Below are 21211 nucleotides of genomic sequence, written 5' to 3'. Positions count from 1 at the left end.
TCAGGAGCGGAGAGATCAGGATACGAACGAACATTTTAAGACTGCCAAAGCACATTCACACAGGTAACGTACAAACCAGGGAGACAAATACCTGAACCTGACAGGTTCCTGTTCAGACTAGGTAAAGCCCTACTCTGACCCTGGTTTGTCCTTGCCTGACTGCGGAGGTTGGCACTCCAATATAATGCAATGGCGCCCCCACTCGATGACGGCTTACCCTGAATGTCCTTAGCAGCTCCTGGATTAGCTAGAGTAGCAGTTCCCTAAGGAATAAAGGGATCACACACTAAACAACTACAACCAACATAAACTACAGTCAAGTGAGTGAATCTAACAGTCTATCACCAGCAGAAAACACCAGTAGAGGAAGGCATTTAAAGCTGCACCTGAAAAGTGATAGGACAGACAAACAGAGTAAATGAAGAACACCTGTCTTAAGCTAGACAGACTGCATGCAAAATAGCAGAGCCCAAACACTCAGAGAAAAGGTGTGTCTCCTGTGGCTCGGCAGAAAGAGAAGCCGACGACAGAACACAAACTCATGGGATCAAATACAGGAGCATGACAGAGCATGCATAAAGAGGAACTAGAGCAGGAATGTCAAACTCAAATCACAGAGGACCAAAATTAAAAACTTGAACAAAGTCGCGGAACAACCTTGATATTTATTTTAAAAAAATCTACAATTGAAAAGTTTTCCTTATAATCAAATATAATGATTAATCTTTTCACATGGAAACAAACTTAAAGGGGTTGTCCCACAAACAAAGTACATCTTAATTATTAGATCTTAAGAGTCAGATCACACGACCGGAATATTGGGTATTTCCTTGCGGGCAGGGACATAACATAGAAATCATGTGGCCCAATAGCAGAAGTTCTAATTGGGTCCCGTCCCCCCCAAAAAAAACTTTAGTGGGGTTACAGAAGTGCATATCCCACAACTTTGCAGCCCTTACAAAGTAATTTTCCTCCTATTGAAGCCCCTAGATTGCCCTTTCATTGTTCCCATAAACTATACCAACAAAAGTTGCCCCAAAACACGGTATGATATCCCCACAGTGAATTTCTCCACAGTACCCTCCACACGCACGGTATGATGACCCTACTGTACCCCCGCACCTCAACTTCCCCGGCAAAGTATGGAGACCTGAACACAGTATGATCCCCCAACTGTGACCCCACACAGCCCTCCATACAGTATAATGAGCCCCACATTGTTCTCCATTCAGTATAAAGGGCCCCACATAGTCAACTACACAGTATAATGGGCCCCACATATTCCTCCATACAGTATAATGGGCCTCACATTTTCTTCCATACAGAATAATGGGCCGCCCCTAGTCTTCCATACAAAATAATGGCCCCACATAGCCCTCTATACAGTATAATGGGTCCCATATAGTCCTCCGTACAGAATAATGCCCACACATAGTCCTCCATACAGTATAATGGCGCTACATAGTCTTCCATACAGTAAAATTGGCCCCACATAGTCTTCCATACAGTATAATGTGCCCCATAGTCCTCCATACAGTTTAATATGCCCTACAAAGTCCTCAATACAGTATAATGGCCCCACATAGTCCTCCATACAGTATAATTAGTTCTACATGGTCCTCCATACAGTATATTGGGCCCACACAAAGTCTGAACATTCAGCAACTTGAAAAGAGCTCTCCAGAATTTAGAAGTGAACTGGACTTCACAATCTGAGACAATGTGGAGAGGAAAACCATGGAGACGAAACAAGTGTTGAAAGAACTGTGTAGCAAGTTTGGGAGCGTGGGAAGGCCGACAAACATTGTTCTCCCAAAGGCACTGCAGAATCTGATGGACGTGTATTCTATGGGAATGTAGATCAGGAGAGAAAATCAGGATGTCGTCCAAATACACAACCATGGAGACATAGAGGAGGTCCCAGAAGATGTCATTAATGAATTCCTGAAATACGGCGGGCGCATTGCACATACCAAGGGGCATGACGAGATACTCGTAGTGACCATCATTGGTACTAAAAGCCGTCTTCCACTTATACAAATCAGGTTATAAGCCCCCCGTAGATCCAATTTGGTGAACACCCTTGCCCCATGGATTCTATTAAATAGTTCCAAAATCAAAGGCAGGGGGTACATGTTCTTAATGGTGATCTTGTTAAGGCCCTGATAGTCAATACAGGGATGTAGGAAACCGTCCTTCTTGGTCACAAAGAAGCCGGAACCAGCCAGAGAAGAGAATTTGCAGATGAATCCCTTGGCCAAGTTTTCTTGAATGTATTCAGATATGGTAGAAGTCTCAGGCAGAGATGACAGATACATCTGACACAAGGGTGGTGAAATACCTGCTAGAAGGTCGATGGGACAGTCATAAGGTTTGTGGGGTGGCAGGACCTCTGCCTTCTTTTGACAGAAGATGTCTGCAAAGGCACAATAATGGATGGGCAGAGAAACAAGGTTAGAAGGCACAGAAGGCGGAGTCTTGGGTGCGACTTTGGCAAGGCAGTTGGAAGTACAATACGGTCGCCAGTGAAGCACCTGATCGGTGGACCATTCAACAACCGGCACATGTAGACGCTGCCATGAAATACCAAGGAGAACAGAATTCACGGATTTGGTAGCATCTAGAAGGATCTTTTCTCAGAATACAAGACTCCAATCAACAGCGTGATTGACAGAGTGATAAATTGCATAGGCTCTGTCATGAGCTGTCCGTCAATGGAGGCAATAGTCAGGGGATAATCCAGCTGTTGTGTAGGATGAACTAGATCCTGATGAATGAAGTTACCTGTGGAGCCGGAATCCAGATGGGCAGACGCGGAGAGAGACTTCTGCCAGGCCAAGGTAACTTCGGTCAGAAGCTTTGAAGAGCAATTACTCGCACCTAGGGACATCTCTCCGGCCAACCCTAGGTGCTGGAGTTTCCCGATCTCAAAGGCCACTGGCGAATAAAATGTCCCTTGCCTCCACAGTACATGCATATGTTCTCTCTCTGTACCTCCACTGTCGGTCCTGCACAGAAAGTTTGGCCCAGTCAACCTGCATCAGCTCAGTGGCTGGCAGTGCGACTTGTGGTAGCAAAGGGACCTGGAAGTTTGGAGCTAATCTGGGTGGTCTGCTGGCACAAGGACACAGCAAAGATTGTTCCAGGGCTTGCTCATGGAAGCAGAGATCTATCCTAGTGGCCAGGTGAATAAGGGCATCCAGTGAGGATGGTAGGTCTCTGCCAGCCAACTCATCCTTGATGCGACCAGACAGGCCTTGCCAGAAGGTCACCACCAGGGCCTCTTCGTTCCAAGGTATGGAATTGTAAGCCATACTGGGCCAATGTGTCCTTGCTCTGCCTTAGAGACAAAAAGGACGAAGCAGCTGAGGAGGTGTGGCCTGGAACCTCCAATGCCGCTTGGAACATCTCCAGGAACCTCCCAACATCGCAGGTCTCCAGACCTCCACACTTCTAAAAGGGACTTACCCAGGCCAGGGCTTGTCCAGACAGCAGAGAGACCATATACGCTATCTTGGTAAGAAAGAGATGACCGTGGAGCATGAAGTGGATCTGACTCTGATTATTGAAGCCACGGCTCTCCTTGGGGTCTCCATCGTAGCAGGACGGAAGTGGAGGCTGGAGCTTAGCAGTTCCATCAGAAACTGAGGCTTTAGGTGGTTCCCTTGGGGAGGCTGACAGACCTAAGGAGGGTTGGCCAGACGTGGTAGAAGTGGAAGGCAGGGCAGACATTGTGGTGAACTGACCCTAAAGCTGGGTTGCCACCACACTGATAGCTTGCATCATGTAGTCCTGATGCTCACGTTGAGAACACACCTCCTCGTACAGTATTTGCACGTTTGGCTCAGGATCTCTGGGTTCCGATTTGTCAGCGGGTCCATGGCCTGAACACACTGTACCGCCGATGGATGTGGACCCACTGCACCACATCCATTACCCTGGAGGGGCGTAACTAAGTGACTACCTGGTATTTACTAGAGTCTCTGATGGTGAGGATAGGCTTGGCCACAGGTAGTGATCAGGTACTACTCCAGGGCAGTCTCCGGGTCTGCAGCAGCTGACCGGATGGTCAGAGACACAAGTATAAAATACAGGAGGACGAAGGCAAAGATGTGCTCAGACTTTTTAAATGGAGCTGTGGTATGATCAGACCATGTTCCTGTATGGTAAGACACAGCGATTACACAGTACATAGCAGGGGCACATTTATAAGATTATCTCAGCACAGGAACATTTTTTTTAACGCATCCAATTGTGGAACTTATTATTACTCCAAGATCTATTGATTAAAATGTACTTTGTGGGAAAACCCCTTTAAAGCACCACTTCAGTGTTTTGTTTATTTTTCAGCGTTGGAGTGGCACTTTAAATGTAAGCCCCTTTCCCCCAGTCATATGCTCACGCTCCAGCGTTTTCACTGTTTTTTGGCACTGCTCCGGTCCCACAGTACCATCTTGTGACAGTAGCTACTGACTGGCCAGAAGTCAGAAGCTATGTCACAAGCTCTCAATGCAAGTCTATGAGAGCCAGAATGAGGCTCCCATAGACTTGTATTGAAAAGTGACCTACGTGCAGCTCCATGAAACATCGGAGCTGCCGACAGGTCACTTTTCACCAGAGAAGGTGGCGAAAATAGATGAAAACACCGGAAGGTGAGTATCCGACAGGAGGCAGGGGAATTACATTTAAAACACCACTCCAGCAGTGCAATAAAAAAAAACACTGGGGTGGTGCTTTAAGTTTCATCTACCTCAAGACTGCTTCAGACAGCTAATTAATTATCATGCGAGCAACTCCTGCTTGCTTTTAAACATGTAACTTCCATTTCCTGAATCAAACCTACGAATCCTCTCAGTCTCTCTGCCAGGGCCGCCATCAGGGCATTACTGCCCTTACTGCTGTATAGGGCCCCCTGAGCAGCAGTACAGAGGGGGGGGCCCCGGACCAAGTTGGGGCCCCCCCTCTTGTGCTTCTGCTCACGGGGTCCCATGCTGTAACAAAGTGCCGAGCGCCCAGGCGCCACCTTTGGTGATCCACACCTCGGCGCTGATTGCCTTACCGGAGCTCCGCAGCCACACAGCTCCAGCAGCTCCCTCATACTTCTCCTGACTTCTGGTCAGGTGACATCACGTACGCGGCGTCATCTGACCAGAAGTCAGGAGAACCCGACGGTGTACCTCTCCAGAAGGCAGGGACCCTAGGAGTGCTCACAGGCTTCAAGACTGAACAGCCGTGCAGTAGTGATGGGTAGCTCCTGAACGAGCCGGCTCTAAGAGCCGGCTCTTTATAGTGAATCATATGAGTCGGCTCCTGGCAGGGAGCCAATTGAAATTTAAACGGCTCTTTGCCAGTTCACGTTCCACAGTCAGTCCCCTCTGGCCCCACCCCTCCCTCCCCTCTGGCCCTACCCCTCCCTCCCCTCTGGCCCCACCCCTCCCTCCCCTCTGGCCCTACCCCTCCCTCCCCTCTGGCCCCACCCTCCCCTCTGGCCCCGCCCCTCCCACCCCTCCCTCCCCTCTGGCCCCGCCCCGCCCCTCCCTCCCCTCTGGCCCCGCCCCTCTGGCCCCTCCCCTCCCGGCAGTAGTCACTCTGATCTTATCCAGGAGACTGAGAATGCCTGCTCCTCCTGCTGCCGCACATAGCACTGACTCACAGCCCCGCCCCCCTCCAATCTGTGACAAGCAAGCAGCAGTCAGGCAGTCAGGCACTTTATTAAAGGAACACTGACATCTGGATTTAGCCTGATTATAGTTATTTACCGCCAGCTTGTAAATCCTCGCTGAGCGAGGGAGAAACAGCGGATGTAAATGTGCGTCCCTTGTTCTCTCTCATTCACTTGAATGGAAGAGAACAAATGATCCAGCGATGCATATGGGCAGGGCAGATAAGGATCTCCTCTGCAAACATACCATCGCTGGATTGAGCATCACTGGATCGCAGGCTCGGGTGCTGCATGGTCCATGCAGTCAGTCAGCGAGCGCTGGCCGACAACATGGTCGCATCCTGTGTGTCTTTTGCTGAATAGGGCTCCGGCACAGGACAACTTCCATGGAAACCCATGTAAACAGTTACATAGGTTTTTATGGAATACCAGCAGGATTGAAGCAGAATTTTTAAAATAAGTATATGGAGAATATACCTATTTTAAAAAGTTCTCTTCAATTAATGGCACTAATGCCCATGTGATCCAACCCCTTTAATGACATTATATTAGTGATGGCAAAAGACATTGGTCCTTGATGGGACACCAAAAAAACAGTCTTTTCCAAAACAGATAATAACAGAAGAAATAAACTGAATCAGTCCATCCAAGCTATGGCACTTAGTTTATCTATCCAATGGGCCCTAAAGACAATTTTAGGCTGCCTTCACACTTTGTGGATTTGCAGCGGAGTTTCCATGCAGATCATCAGCGTGGAAATTCCATGGCATTTACAGAAGCCAACAGTGGCAATGGTCTTTATCCAAAACACATTCTCACTTCGTGGAAAAATTCAGAATCTGACATGAGGTGTGAAATTGGCTTCAGCAGCAGCATGTCAGTATGTGCAGAATATCCGATATGCGAAATTCATTGCAGTCAATGGACGGGTGAATTCCGCAGCAAATTCCTTATCTAAATCCGCCTGGATGCAGATGTGACATTTGACACTGCAGTTTTGCTGCAGACTGTTTGCAGCAGACAGCCCACAGCGAACTCGCCAAGTGTGAAGGTAGCTTTAAAATGTGCCACTGATAATTAGTATCTTGTTGCTATTTTGCATCTTCATTTTGTGTTTGTTAAAGTTTTTACAGCAAATAATATAAAATCTGGTTATTCTGGAAACTATTCTGTTTTATGTCATAAATTGGCACATGTGTAGATTTTTACTAAAAGGTATACAATCATGGGTTAAAACATACCAGAATTTGGCTTCAAATTTAAAGCCAAAGGTAATAGGAAATGAAGAGCCATTTTCGGAGCCAAAAGAGCCGGCTCTTTTTGGTGACCCGATCCAAAAGAGCCGGCTCACCAAAAAATCGCATTTTACCCATCACTACCGTGCAGCAGCTCCAAGGGAGTCCCTCCTCCACTTCAGTAACACGCTGGTGAAGGCGCTTATGCGATGACTCATCACGTACGTTCCTGCAGATAGCGCCAGGATGCCAGTACAGCTGCAGGGATTGTATGAGAGGTAAGTATGACAACTTTATTTTTTTTAATAGAATTAATTAAATGGTCTTGGGGGAGAGCACATAACGCATTGGGTGTGGGGGGATGAGCACATGGAGAATTGGGAGTGGGGGGATGAGAACATGGAGAATTGGGAGTGGGGGGATGAGCACATGGAGAATTGGGAGTGGGGGGATGAGCACATGGAGAATTGGGAGTGGGGGATGAGCACATGGAGAATTGAGAGTGGGGGGATGAGCACATGGAGAATTGGGAGTGGGGGGATGAGCACATGGAGAATTGGGAGTGGGGGGATGAGCACATGGAGAATTGGGAGTGGGGGGATGAGCACATGGAGAATTGGGAGTGGGGGGATGAGCACATGGAGAATTGGGAGTGGGGGGATGAGCACATGGAGAATTGGGAGTGGGGGGATGAGCACATGGAGAATTGAGAGTGGGGGGATGAGCACATGGAGAATTGGGAGTGGGGGGATGAGCACATGGAGAATTGGGAGTGGGGGATGAGCACATGGAGAATTGGGAGTGGGGGGATGAGCACATGGAGAATTGGGAGTGGGGGATGAGCACATGGAGAATTGAGAGTGGGGGGATGAGCACATGGAGAATTGGGAGTGGGGGGATGAGCACATGGAGGGTGGGAAGAGAACATGGGGAATTGGGAGTGTAAGTTTGGAAGAGCACATGGAAGATTGGGAGTGGCAGTGGGGGGGTGAGCACATGGAGAATTGGGAGTGGAGGGTGGGGTGAGCCCATGAAGAATTGGGAGTGGGGGGGATGAGCACATGGAGGATTGGGGGTGGGGGGGGTGAGCACATGGAGAATTGGGAGTGGAGGGTGGGGAGAGCCATGGAGAATTTGAAGTGGAGGTTTGGAAGAGCAAATGGAAAATTGTGAGTGGAGGGTGGGGAGAGCTCATGGTGAATTGGGAGTAAAGGGAGGGGAGAACACATGGAGAATTGGGAGTGGAGGTTTGGAAGAGCACATGGAGAATTGGGAGTGGAGGGTGGGAAGAGCAAATGGTGAATTGGGGGTGGAGGGTGGGAAAAGCAAATGGTGAATTGGGGGTGGAGGGTGGGAAAAGCAAATGGTGAATTGGGAGTGGGGGGTGGGGAGAGCAAATGTTGAATTGGGAGTGGGGGGTGGGGAGAGCAAAGGGTGAAGTGGAAGTGGGGGGTGATTACAGCAAATGATGAACTGGGAGTGGGGGGTGGGGAGAGCAAATGGTGAATGGGGGGAGAGGAGAGCAAAATGATGAATTGAGAGTTGGGGGGAGAGCAAATGATGAATTAGGAGTGGGGGAGAGTAAATGATGATGAGCATGGACATGACATAATGAATTGGGGCAGAGTGTGCATGTAAATATAATGAATCGGGGAGCAGGAGGTACAGAGTAGGGGGCGTTGAGGATGCAGGAGTGTGACTGGTAATAAATTGGGGGAAAGAGTACAGGTTCTAATTAATTTATATATTTATTAGGTGGGGAAAGTGGCTATTTACAGTTAGTGGGGGCACAGGGGTGGATTACAATTTATATTTGGAATGGTGGGTTGCATAATAACTAATTATATATTAATGGCGGTCTGTGCTGGATGAAGGAGAAAAGCGAAGATGAAGGACTTCACCTAGAGACGTCACCGCTGCGTCAGTGTGTTATTTGTACACTGACACTATACACTATATACTATGTACAGGGCTCCTGTGTATAATGTCACTGGTGATCACTGTATTACCTGTACACTATATACAGAACTCCTGTGTATAATGTCACTGGTGATCAGGGCCGCCATCAGGGCATTACTGCCCTTACTGGCGTATGGGGCCCGGTGAGCAGAGGGGACCAGACGGGGCCCCAACAGGGCCCCCCTCTGCTCACCGGGCCCAAGCGATCCGAACTTGCGTCCCGACGCAGGTTCACTTTATATCTATTACCCGCAGGGCAATAGTTAACAGCCGCCAGCCAATCACAGGCCGGCAGCTGTCTGACGTCAGTGCACACGTCGCCAGCATCTTACGTCATTGCCGGCCTGTGACTGGCTAGCGTCTGCGCCTCTGATGAGGAGGAGAATCGTCGGTGGAGCGGCGGCAAGGTAAGAAGAACTTTTTTTTTTTTATTCTGCAAAGAGGAGACATAGGGACAGAATGCAGGGGAGACACATGGGGCAGAATGCAGGGATGACACATGGGGCAGAATGCTGGGGAGACACATAGGGGCAGAATACAGGGGAGACACATAGGGGCAGAATAAAGGGGAGACACATGGGGCAGAATGCAGGGGAGACACATGGGGCAGAATGCTGGGGAGACACATGGGGCAGAATGCTGGGGAGACACGGGGCAGAATGCAGGAGAGACACATGGGGCAGAATGCTGGGGAGACACATGGGGTAGAATGCTGGGGAGACACATGGGGCAGAATGCAGGGGAGATACATGGGGCAGAATGCAGGGGAGACACATGGGGCAGAATGCTGAGGAGGAGACACATGGGGGCAGAATGCTGAGGAGGAGACACCCGGGGGCAGAATGCTGAGGAAGAGACACATGGGGGCAGAATGCTGAGGAGGAGACACACGGGGGCAGAATGCTGAGGAGGAAACACACGGGGGCAGAATGCTGAGGAGGAGACACACGGGGCAGAATGCTAAGGAGGAGACATATGGGGCATAATGCTGAGGAGGAGACACATGTAGGCAGAATGCTGAGGAGGAGGAGACACACGGGGGCAGAATGCTGAGGAGGAGAAGACACACGGGGGCAGAATGCTGAGGAGGAGGAGACACATGGGTGTCAGGATGGTGATGAGGATGAGACACATGGGGGCAGAATGTATTTTATTTTTGAGGATACTGTTTTCAGTGGGGGAAGGCCCTGTTACTTTGCAGGGCGGCACTATGTCACTTTTTTTTTCTTCATCTGGTGTAGTGTAAAAGTTGGGGAAAAATTGGGGAATGTGTTCTGAAAACTGCTCTAGATAACTGTTATTTTCTGCAGAGATGAGTTCTGGCTGGGAGAAGTGATGGCGGTCTGTGCTGGATGAAGGAGAAAAGCGAAGATGAAGGACTTCACTGGTGAGTCGGTGTGTTACCTGTACACTATATACTACACTCCAGTGTATAATGTCACTGGTGATCACTGTATTACCTGTACACTGACACTATATACAGAGCTCCTGTGTATAATGTCACTGGTGATCCCTGTATTACCTGTACACTATATACAGAGCTCCTGTGTATAATGTCACTGGTGATCACTGTATTACCTGTACACTGACACTATATACAGAGCTCCTGTGTATAATGTCACTGGTGATCACTGTATTACCTGTACACTGACACTATATACAGAGCTCCTGTGTATAATGTCACTGGTGATCACTGTATTAACTGTGCACTAGCACTATATACAGAGCTCCTGTGTATAATGTCACTGGTGATGCCTGTATTAACTGTACACTATATACAGAGCTCCTGTGTATAATGTCACTGGTGATCACTGTATTACCTGTACACTGACACTATATACAGAGCTCCTGTGTATAATGTCACTGGTGATCACTGTATTACCTGTACACTGACACAATATACAGAGCTCCTGTGTATAATGTCACTGGTGATCTGTGTATTACCTTTACACTGGCACTATATACAGAGCTCCTGTGTATAATGTCACTGGTGATCACTGTATTACCTGTGCACTGACACTATATACAGAGCTCCTGTGTATAATGTCACTGGTGATCCCTGTATTACCTGTACACTATACACAGAGATCCTGTGTGTAATGTCACTGGTGATCCCTGTATTACCTGTACACTCAGGGCCGGCTCCAGGTTTTTGTGGGCCCTGGGCGAAAGAGTCTCAGTGGGCGCCTTTAACACATGCCACGATTCATGATGCACAGATACCGCAGAGAAATATATATATAGTACAATGCCGAAGATTTCACTTCTTACATTACATGAGCGATATCTATTATAAATTCTACAATAGCTCAGAAACCGGTGAATTCTCTCAACGCACAGTGCAGACCGAACAGTATAGTCCTCCATACAGTATTATAGGCCCCATATATTGCTCCATGCAGAATACTGGTCCTTATATAACACTCCATACAGGATACTAGTCCCCATATAACGCTCCATACAGGATACTGGTCCCCACATAACGCTCCATACAGGATACTGGTCCCCATATAACGCTCCATATAGGATACTAGTCCCCATATAATGCTCCATACAGGATACTGGCCCCCATATAACGCTCCATAGAGGATACTGGCCCCCTTATAATGCAGAATACTGACCCCCACATAATGCCCCATGCAGGATCTCACCCCCCCTTATAATTCCTCATGCAGGATGTCACCTCTACCCTCCATATTATGCACCATGCAGGATGTCACCCCCCCCCATATAATGCCCCATGCAGGATGTCACCCCCCCATATAATGCCCCATGCAGGATGTCACCTCTCCCCCCCCATATAATGCCCCAAACAGGATGTCACCTCTCCCCCCCATATAATGCCCCATGCAGGATGTCACCCCCCATATAATGCCCCATGCAGGATGTCACCTCTCCCCCCATATAATGCCCCATGCAGGATGTCACCTCTCCCCCCCTTATAATGCCCCATGCAGGATGTCACCTTTCCCCCCATATAATGCCCTATGCAGGATGTCACCTCTCCCCTCATATAATGCCCCATGCAGGATGTCACCTCTCCCCCCCATATAATGCCCAATGCAGGATGTCACTTGTCCTCCCCCATATAATGCCCCTTGCAGGATGTCACTCCCCCCCCCATATAATGCCCCATGCAGGATGTCACCTCTCCCCCCTCTTATAATGCCCCATGCAGGATGTCACCTCTCCCCCCATATAATGCCCTATGCAGGATGTCACCTCTCCCCCCCATATAATGCCCCATGCAGGATGTCACCTCTCCCCCCCATATAATGCCCCATGCAGGATGCCACTTGTCCCCTCCCCATATAATGCCCCTTGAAGGATGTCACTTGTCGTCGTCCCCACATAATGCCCCATGCAGGATGTCACCCCCCCTTATAATTCCCCATTCAGGATGTCACCTCTACCCTCCATATAATGCACCATGCAGGATGTCACCTTCCCCCCCATATAATGCCCCATGCAGAATGTCACCTCCCCCCCCATATAATGCCCCATGCAGGATGTCACCTCTCCCCCCCATATAATGCCCCAAGCAGGATGTCACCTCTCCCCCCCATATAATGCCCCATGCAGGATGCCACTTGTCCCCCCCAATATAATGCCCCTTGCAGGATGTCACTTGTCCCCCCCCACATAATGCCCCATGCAGGATGTCACCCCCCTTATAATTCCCCATGCAGGATGTCACCTCTACCCTCCATATAATGCACCATGCAGGATGTCACCTCCCCCCCATATAATGCCCCATGCAGGATGTCACCTCTCTCCCCCATATAATGCCCCATGCAGGATGTCACCCCCCCATATAATGCCCCATGCAGGATGTCACCTCTCCCCCATATGATGCCCCATGCAGGATGTCACTTGTTCCTCCCCCATATAATGCCCCATGCAGGATGTCACTTGTCCCCCCCCATATAATGCCCCATGCTGCCGCTGTTCTGGACCCCTCACCCGCGTCGGCATCTTCCCGCTCTGCGCTGCCTGTGACGGCTCAGGAGAGAGCGCAGTGTAAAGATGTCACCGCGCCCTCTGACCTAAGACGTCACAGTGCAGTAGCCGTGGAGGAGACTGGAGCTCATGCGGAGGCACGGAGAGAGGTAAATATTGTGCCAGGGCCCTGAGCAAGTGGGGAGGAGCATGCACTGATACCGGCACCACACCGCTCACGAGTCCCATAGCGTGCTGGGGTGCCCGACGGTGAGTGGGCCCCCCCGCCTGCTCAGGGCCCCAGCACTTGCCCAGGTGTGCCGGGTGCTGACGCCGGCCCTGTGTACACTGACACACTGTGTATACAGAGCTCCTGTGAATAATGTCACCAGTGATCCTTGTATTACCAGTACACTGACACTATATACAGAGCTCCTGTGTATAATGTCACCAGTGATCCCTGTATTACCTGTACACTGATACTATATACAGAGCTCCTGTGTACAATGACACTGGTGATCAATGACTCACCCCCTGGGCCGTGGGGCACTCGGATCCAGGCAATAGGGGAACGATGGGAGTAGTAGTGGCTATCCGGTTCCGTGGCTCAGGGTGGTCAGACCAGTGGTAGTCTGCGACGCGCTGTTGGTGTGTCCGACTACGCCACCCATGGATTGCGGTCAGTGCGGACCGCCGCTGCCAGGTAGACCACTGGGGCTGATGATGTATGCAGCTGGGATAGTGTGACTCCCCACGGGAAGAGTGCGGCCCCAGGGCAGTATAATGGAAGATGGGGGTGATGGTGTAGGGCGTCCCAGTACTGTTAGTGCTGGAGGAGCAAGGAGCACACAGACAACAGGTTGCAGTCCAGGGTCTTTACTAGAACAGGTGAACTGACCCACAAACAGTCCCGGCTAGGAGGGGACCTGGATGTCTGAGAGCAATTGGGAAATTGGCCCTGGTCAGGGTGAGGGTGTAGGCCTACTGTGCTCTCTGCGCTCCTTCTGGCTATCTCCTCCTTATAGGGTAACAGCCCACGTTTCCGAGCTCTCCGTGTATTCTCGCCTGTATGGCCTGCAACGTGGGTCCCTTTCTACTCCCGGCCTGGTACGGCTTTGCTGGTCCCTTCTGTTGTGGCAGAGCCTCCGGGCTTATTAGGCCAAGGAACGTACAGTCCCCTGCGGACTGGTTATCTGCTGTAGGACGTGGAATCCTCACAGCCTCAGACACCAAAGTCTGGTAAATTGAGTTCTTTGTCAGCCAAGACAGGCTCACTTCGCCTCTTGTCTCTGGCTTGCGGCTCTCCTACTGCCACACTTCCTCTTAGGGTGCAATACACCTGTCCCTCACTGCTCTGGGACACTTCTCAATCCTGAGACAGGTCGTCCAGTTCTCTCTAACCCTGCCCCCAGTTCCAGCTTTTATAGGGGCAGCCTGCTCCTCCTACTGGCCTGTGACAGGAGGTATTGCATGCTAATGTTCCCCTGACCAGAGAACCTCCCCCTTGCTCTCAGACACAGCTTTATTATATTTGTGGCATCCAGGCCAGGGTGACACAATCACTGTATTACCTGTACACTGACACTATATACAGAGCTTCTGTGTATAATGTCACTGGTGATCCCTGTATTACCTGTACATTGACACTATATACAGACCTCCTGTGTATAATGTCACTGGTGATCCCTGTATTACCTGAGCACTTACACTATACACTGTATACTATGTACAGAGCTACTGTGTATAATGGCTTTCATGGTAATATTAGTATTGTGTTTTTTTATTAATGATCAGTATTGTAGTATTTAGTCATTATGTGATGGTAATATGTGGTCCGGTCATGGTGTGATGATATTTATTCCTTGCATGTGGTATTATTCGGTCACTATGAGGTGGTAAGGTAATATATGGTCTGGTCATGGTGTGACAGTATTTGTTCCTTGTATGTGGTATTACCCGGTCACTGTGTGGTGGTAATATGTGACATGGTCATAGTGTGGTGGTATTTGTCCCTTGTATGTGGTAGTATTGGTCATTTTTAAAAAAATGTATGTGACACATTCCCATAAATAAAAATATATCAAAAAGAGTATTGGGTATTATAAGAAATATGTAATAGGTTAGAGTAGAGTAGGGCGGTGGGACTGTGGAAGGTTCAAGGGATGGAGGCGGAGCTGGGCTGGAGCCTGGGAGGAGTCTCAAGGAGGCCCGAAAATTTTGCCAGTATAGGGCCCTGAAATTCTTGGTGGCAGCCCTGGATAAGGGCCATTTTATGAAGTGCTAATTCTTATGGCTATTACCAAGGAGGATTGCTGACAGGATAATAATGTAGCGCAGCTAAGTACACTCCCACAGAGAATCCTGTGAGCCACACCCTATTGTAAAGACTGAAAAATTACCACTAAACAAAAAAGGCCCATATCTCTGTAACAGTATGGTGGATTAGAAAAAAAGGTAAACAAGTATTATTCAATCGAGACGTGAGAATAAAATACGAGGAAAAACTAGATAATTTTGACCTTGTGAAAGGTACTCTTTAAGAGGACACCTCAGACAATAATATTGCCAAATATGACATGATCTACTCTTATGACAACAAAACTTCAGTGATGTCACCAATTTTCAAAGGGTTCAAGTTAAATTTCTGCAGTCACTGAATTATGCATTGTGCACACTGTCAGAATTACCCTCTATTTCCAGCACAAGTCATGTGACCGTAAATTTGCGATTTTCATACTTGTGGTCACATGCTCACAAGCTGCTCATTCGCTTCTCTCAATGATCTATTACTTGCATTCACGTGACTACCAACTTGAGCTGGAAATAGAGGAAATCCTGACATTATGCACAATGCACACTGGCTGAATCAGTGACTGTGGAACCCCTTTAAAATTGGTGACATCACTGAAGTGCTGATGTTATAAGATTAGATCATGTTTTATTATCATTCATGTGACCACCAATTTGAGCTGGAAATAGGGAGGAATCTTGACAGTGTGAACAAAGCAAGATTAGCCCATCTAAATGCACCATTAAAGGCACAACATCAAGACAGTATGGAGCACTCATGCGCATTGATGCAGCCACTGTAGATGGCTGGCAGCTGCAATTCCAAGCTCTCAATTTCTAGGGCAGAGATTTCTTGTTAAATCACCCCTTGTTACACAACCTCTTATAACTTCATCATCTATAGCTCTAGTACCTGTTCTGGGCCTTTTTAGAGGTCATGTCAGGCAATATCATTGGTAATGTTCATTATGACAATGGCAAGACTACATGACAATGTCTCTGCCAACAACCCAGATAAAATAATTAGTGGTGATATAGGGGCATAGCAAAGGAACGATTGGTAGTGCCTGTGCCCCAAGTGCTGGGAGTTATGAAAGCACCAACAAGTCACCATTCTTTGGCAAGTCTTTACCTTGGTCTCAGGGAAGTCTAGTTACATTTCCATGGTCGGCTCCTGACATGTCATAAATGTGTAGTCATCACCGGCTATAGAGCCTTAAAAGGGTGCACCAGACAGAAGTGTAACTAGAATACAAGGGGCCCCATAGCAGTCAGGTTTGCCCCCCATGACCTAGCTGACTGTAAACTGAATTGTGTCAATGTTCAAAGTATCATAACTGACTATACTTGAACATTAAAGGCAGTTGTCTCATGAAGACTGTTTCTTTACAAATGTAAGCCGACCATTAGGGTATGTGTAGCACCCCGAGGGTTCGGTTGCTACAGGGGTATTGCACCTCAACCAGAGGTGTGATATTTCACTCCCAGGTAAGGATGGAGTGTGGACCAGGGCTCAGTTAGCTGCATACATACACTACACACTCCCCATTTCCGGGGGACAGCTCGACGGTGCTCCCATATAATTGCAGGCACAACTGACCATGTCCCTGGCTGGAGTGGGGAGGGGGGAGAGAACCCAGTGATGTAGGAGCAGAAGGGGACAGTTTCTGGAGCATAGGAAGGAGCTCATTGGGTGCAGGTCACCTGAGCTCAGACACAGAGAGATAGATAAAAGGTGGGAGCCATCTTTAGTCAGTGTTCAGTTCAGTCGGGTCAGTACAGTGGAGAAGTGACGGGGAGCAGGGGCTCTGTAGGAGCTCTGCTCAGAAGGCAGGCCTAGAGAAAAGGCCGGAGACAGAGAGGAGAAGAGAAGAAGGAGAAGGAAGGAAAGAGGAGAGACAGAGGAGTAGAAAGGCTCCAGAAACAAGGAGGCAGAAGGGACCCTAAGAGAGAGCAGAACGGACAGTAACCGTTGCAAACCCGCGTTATATCGGGTGAAGGGTCAGGTCGTGGAAGGGTACCGGATTCCCAAGTTGGTGGAGGTAAATTATCCCTCAGCCAAAAACCGGAGGTCGTGATCATCTACTGGTGCGACCCCCCGCCAAACCTGCTAGGAAGGCATCATATAGGATAGCGGGAAACGGGGGCCAACGTTTGCCCGCAAAGATCCGTGGCAGCTGGACAGAAGTTTGGTCACTGGTGGGGCACGAGAGGCCAGAGAAAGGACAGAAGGGGGTCCTGTGCCATACTCCTGAATTGCCTGGGGGCTGACCGAGCCCCTCACCTGGTGGATGCAGCACGGCTTGGGCAGTCATTGCTGACAGAAGTGACATGGATAACAACTGTGAGTAAAAACCCTGGACTGCATCATTGGACTCTGTGTTATTTATGCTGCGCCTGCACCATCACCCCCAGCATCCTCTTACACTGCCCTGAGGCTATACTCTTCCCGTGGGGAGTTGTCCTATCCCTCTGCTGCACACCAACACCAGCCTCAGCGGTCTGCCTTGCAGCGACGGTTATCCCTGACCGCAATCCACGGGTGGCGTAGTCGGACATTCAAAACCCTACAAATAGACTGCCACAGCATTTGGTCTGACCACCCTGAGCCACGGGATCGGGTTGCCACTACTACCCCCAACATTGCACTGAAGCCCGGGTGCCCCACGGGGGGGGGCGAGTCAGCTTTGGCGCAGTCGGCAGGATTGTGACCAACCCGCCACAAACGGGTATTGCGTGCCTGAAAAGAGACTGTTTCACTGTATTAAAAATGGCGCCCGCCCCAGAAGAACGGACGCCATAATGTGCGCGCCAAAAGACAACAGGAAGCCACCTCCCATCGTGGGCCAGGTCCCAGAATGGCGCCAAAGAAGGAGCCCACCCCCAGCAGCCATGAGTGCGGCTGTGGAGATGTCCATCACCGTGGGGGGGCTGCCCCTGAGAGTGACTGTCAGCAGGTTGCCCCGGGACCACCCCCAACAGGGGCGGAAAGAGAAGAAAACCGAGGGGCAGGGTGTGGTTTGGAACAGTCATAGAATCATAGAATCATAGAATCATAGAATGGTAGAGTTGGAGGGGACCTCCTGGGTCATCTGGTCCAACCCCCTGCTCAAAGCAGGATTCACTAAATCATCTCAGACAGATTTCTGTCCAGCCTCTGTTTCAGTCTCAGTCTCGCCAGACCACACCCGGAGATGGAGAGGAGCATCAACTCCAGCACCCTGGCAAGCGGCCTGCTGCAGGCCGAGGCGGCTCCGTACAGCCTCACGGAGCTGATGGCTCAGCTCCCCGCCGAAGACCCTGAGTTCCTGCGGACTGCGCTGGAGGAGCTGGACCGGAGGATGGTCCGAGCGCAGAGGACGTCGTTGCCGGGTGGAGAGAGGAAGTGGCCCGGCGGGTCGCGGCCCGGCAGCAAGAGGCACTGTCAGCACTCGGCAGCGCGCCTGCCCCCGAGGACGGAGAGAGGAGACCGGAGGCCGAGGACGACGCTGCAGAGGAGGCAAGTAAAGCGGACGCCCCTGCCCCGGGTCCTGACACCGTAGCCTTACCTCTGGATCCCGCCGCAAAGCCAGAAGTCCCCGGAGCTGCTGCAGCTTCCATGCTCCCGCCGCAAACACCTGGGCCGCAAGCCGCGAAGACCGCCGCTGAACCACGCCCCCCGTCATGCCCTCTGACCCCGGACGTGGTAGGAAGCGGCCCGCTCTAGGCCCGGTCGCAAGGCCTGACCACCCTAGGCGCCTCCCAACCGCGAGCGCGCCCGGTCTCGAAACCACCACCCCTGGGCGCGGACCTGTATGCCCAACTGTCCGGTCCCGATGGAGAGCCAGTCCCCGTACCAGAGGGATGGGTGCACCCCAATCTACGGAAAAGCCTGCCCGCGGAGGCCGGAGCTCCTCTGCTTCCACTCCCGCCTGACCCACGGCCTGTTGAAGTTCCCCAGCTCCCGGTGTAGGAGGTCCAATATGAATGGGACCCGACAGGTGAGGACCTCATGGGGTTCTAGCAGGAGACGCGGGCGGCCGCAGCCCGCAGACGGGAGTTCTGTCACCGACAGGTGGCGCAGTTCGAGCGGGAGATGTGGACGCGGCGACAGAGGCAGAAACAGCTGCACGCACGGAGCGCGGAGCAGAAGATGCGCGTCCGGCGAGACCCCAGGCTGCGCGAGGTCCCAGAATCATCGGGACCGTAGTCAAGTTCCAGCAGGAGCAGGGATGGGGTTTCATCCGAGACTCGACCACGGACACGGATGTGTTCGTTACCCGGAGAGATGTAGAGAGCCACCTGCCAGAAGGCCACCCGGAACGGGATCTGTTTTCAGGAGACTTGGTGTCATACACCCGACACCGAGGCCTAAAGGGATGGTATGCCCTTCATGTCCAGAGGATAAGAGAGGAGCAGCACCCCGAACCAGAACCCGAGTATCAAGAGGACCCGGACGGGTCTGAAGATCAGTATGAGGAGGAAGAAGGAGTATCAGGAGGATACCGCTACTGATGAGCAACTGTGTACAAGGAACTGTTTTTGTTGCCCCGTTGGGACTGTTGCCCGTTCAAAATTAACCCCCAAGTCACCTGGCTGAGGACTAAGAGCAGCCATCCCTCTTCCCCACCTGGCTGAGGACTGAGAGCAGCAATTCCCCTTTCCCATCCGGCCGAGGACTGGAAGCGGCCAATCCCTGTAAATAGTTGCGCTTCTTAAAGCGCCTCCTATTGGTTTTATAAAAGTACAGAAACGTCTACCTCTGGACAAAGCGTCCCTCATGTTTGAAAGTTTGCTGAAATGCAGAAAATAATTTAGCCAGAGACACACAGATTTAGGGGTCCCTACCTACCATCAAACTTTCTGGATTTTTGCTATGGCCAAACCCCATTTGCACCTTGTCTAAAAGATCTGGTTGTGGCAGCATAGCGCGAATTTTGCAGAATATAGTCTGACTTTAATAACACCCGCCTTCTCCAGCTTGCTCAGCAAATCAGTCTTGTCCTCTGATGCATCTCCTCCTCCCCCAAGTTGCCAGGGCAATACAGCTCTGAGAGGATTAATGTCTTACTGAGAAGCACTGCCTGTTTCTGCTTGCATCAGTTCCTGTACACCATACTCCCTTTACAGGGGTTCCAAAAAGAAAACATCAAACATAGCAGCTAGCACAGCAGTATGTGAAAGCCAACAACCAGAAGCGAAACAGACTTGTGGATTATTGAACAAATGACTGATAGTTTATCTTCAACTAAACTGCCATCCAAGAGAGAGGTTACGTCTCTGTTCTGCTACTGCAAGAACATGACTAAACAGACAGTTCGTGATGCAGCTCGTTTAACAGCTAATGATGTTCTTGATGTCTGCGTAATTGTCCTGACGATTTGAGGCAGCGGAGTTGCGCCTCCCTGAGAAACTAGTGGAGCCATTTTCAGGTCTCTCCAGAGATGCTCAATTGGGTTTAGGTCAGGGCTCTGGCTGGGCCAGTCAAGAATGGTCACAGAATTGTTCTGAAGCCACTCCTTTGTTATTTTAGTTGTGTGCTTAGGGTCATTGTCTTGTTGGAAGATGAACTTTCGGCCAAGTCTGAGGTCCAGAGCACTCTGGAAGAGGTTTTCATCCAGGATATCTCTGCACTTGGCCGCATTCATGTTTCCTTCAATTGCAACCAGTCATCCTGCCCCTGCAGCTGAAAAACACCCCCATAACACGATGCTGCCACCACCATGTGTCACTGTTGGGATTGTATTGGGCAGGTGATGAGCAGTGCCTGGTTTTCTCCACACATACCGCTTTATCACCAAAAAATTCTATCTTCGTCTCATCAGACAAGAGAATCTTATTTCTCATAGTCTGGGAGTCCTTCATGTGTTTTTGAGCAAACTCTATGGGGGCTTTTATATGTCTTGCACTGAGGAGAGGCTTCCGTCGTGCCACTCTGCCATAAATGCCCGACTGGTGGGGGGCTGCAGTGATAGTTGACTTTGTGGAACTTGCTCCCATTTCCCTACTGCATCTCTGCAGCTCAGCCACAGTAATCTTGGGGTTCTTCTTTACCTCTCTCACCAAAGCTCTTCTCCCACGATTGCTCAGTTTGGCTGGACGGCCAGGTCCAGGAAGACTTCTGGTGGTCCCAAACTTCTTCCATTTA

Source organism: Phyllobates terribilis, unplaced genomic scaffold, assembly GCF_046119375.1.
Source record: "Phyllobates terribilis strain yellow unplaced genomic scaffold, ASM4611937v1 Scaffold_1__5_contigs__length_1240528914, whole genome shotgun sequence".
Classification (NCBI taxonomy): Eukaryota; Metazoa; Chordata; class Amphibia; order Anura; family Dendrobatidae; genus Phyllobates; species Phyllobates terribilis.
This window is presented reverse-complemented; position numbering follows the sequence as displayed.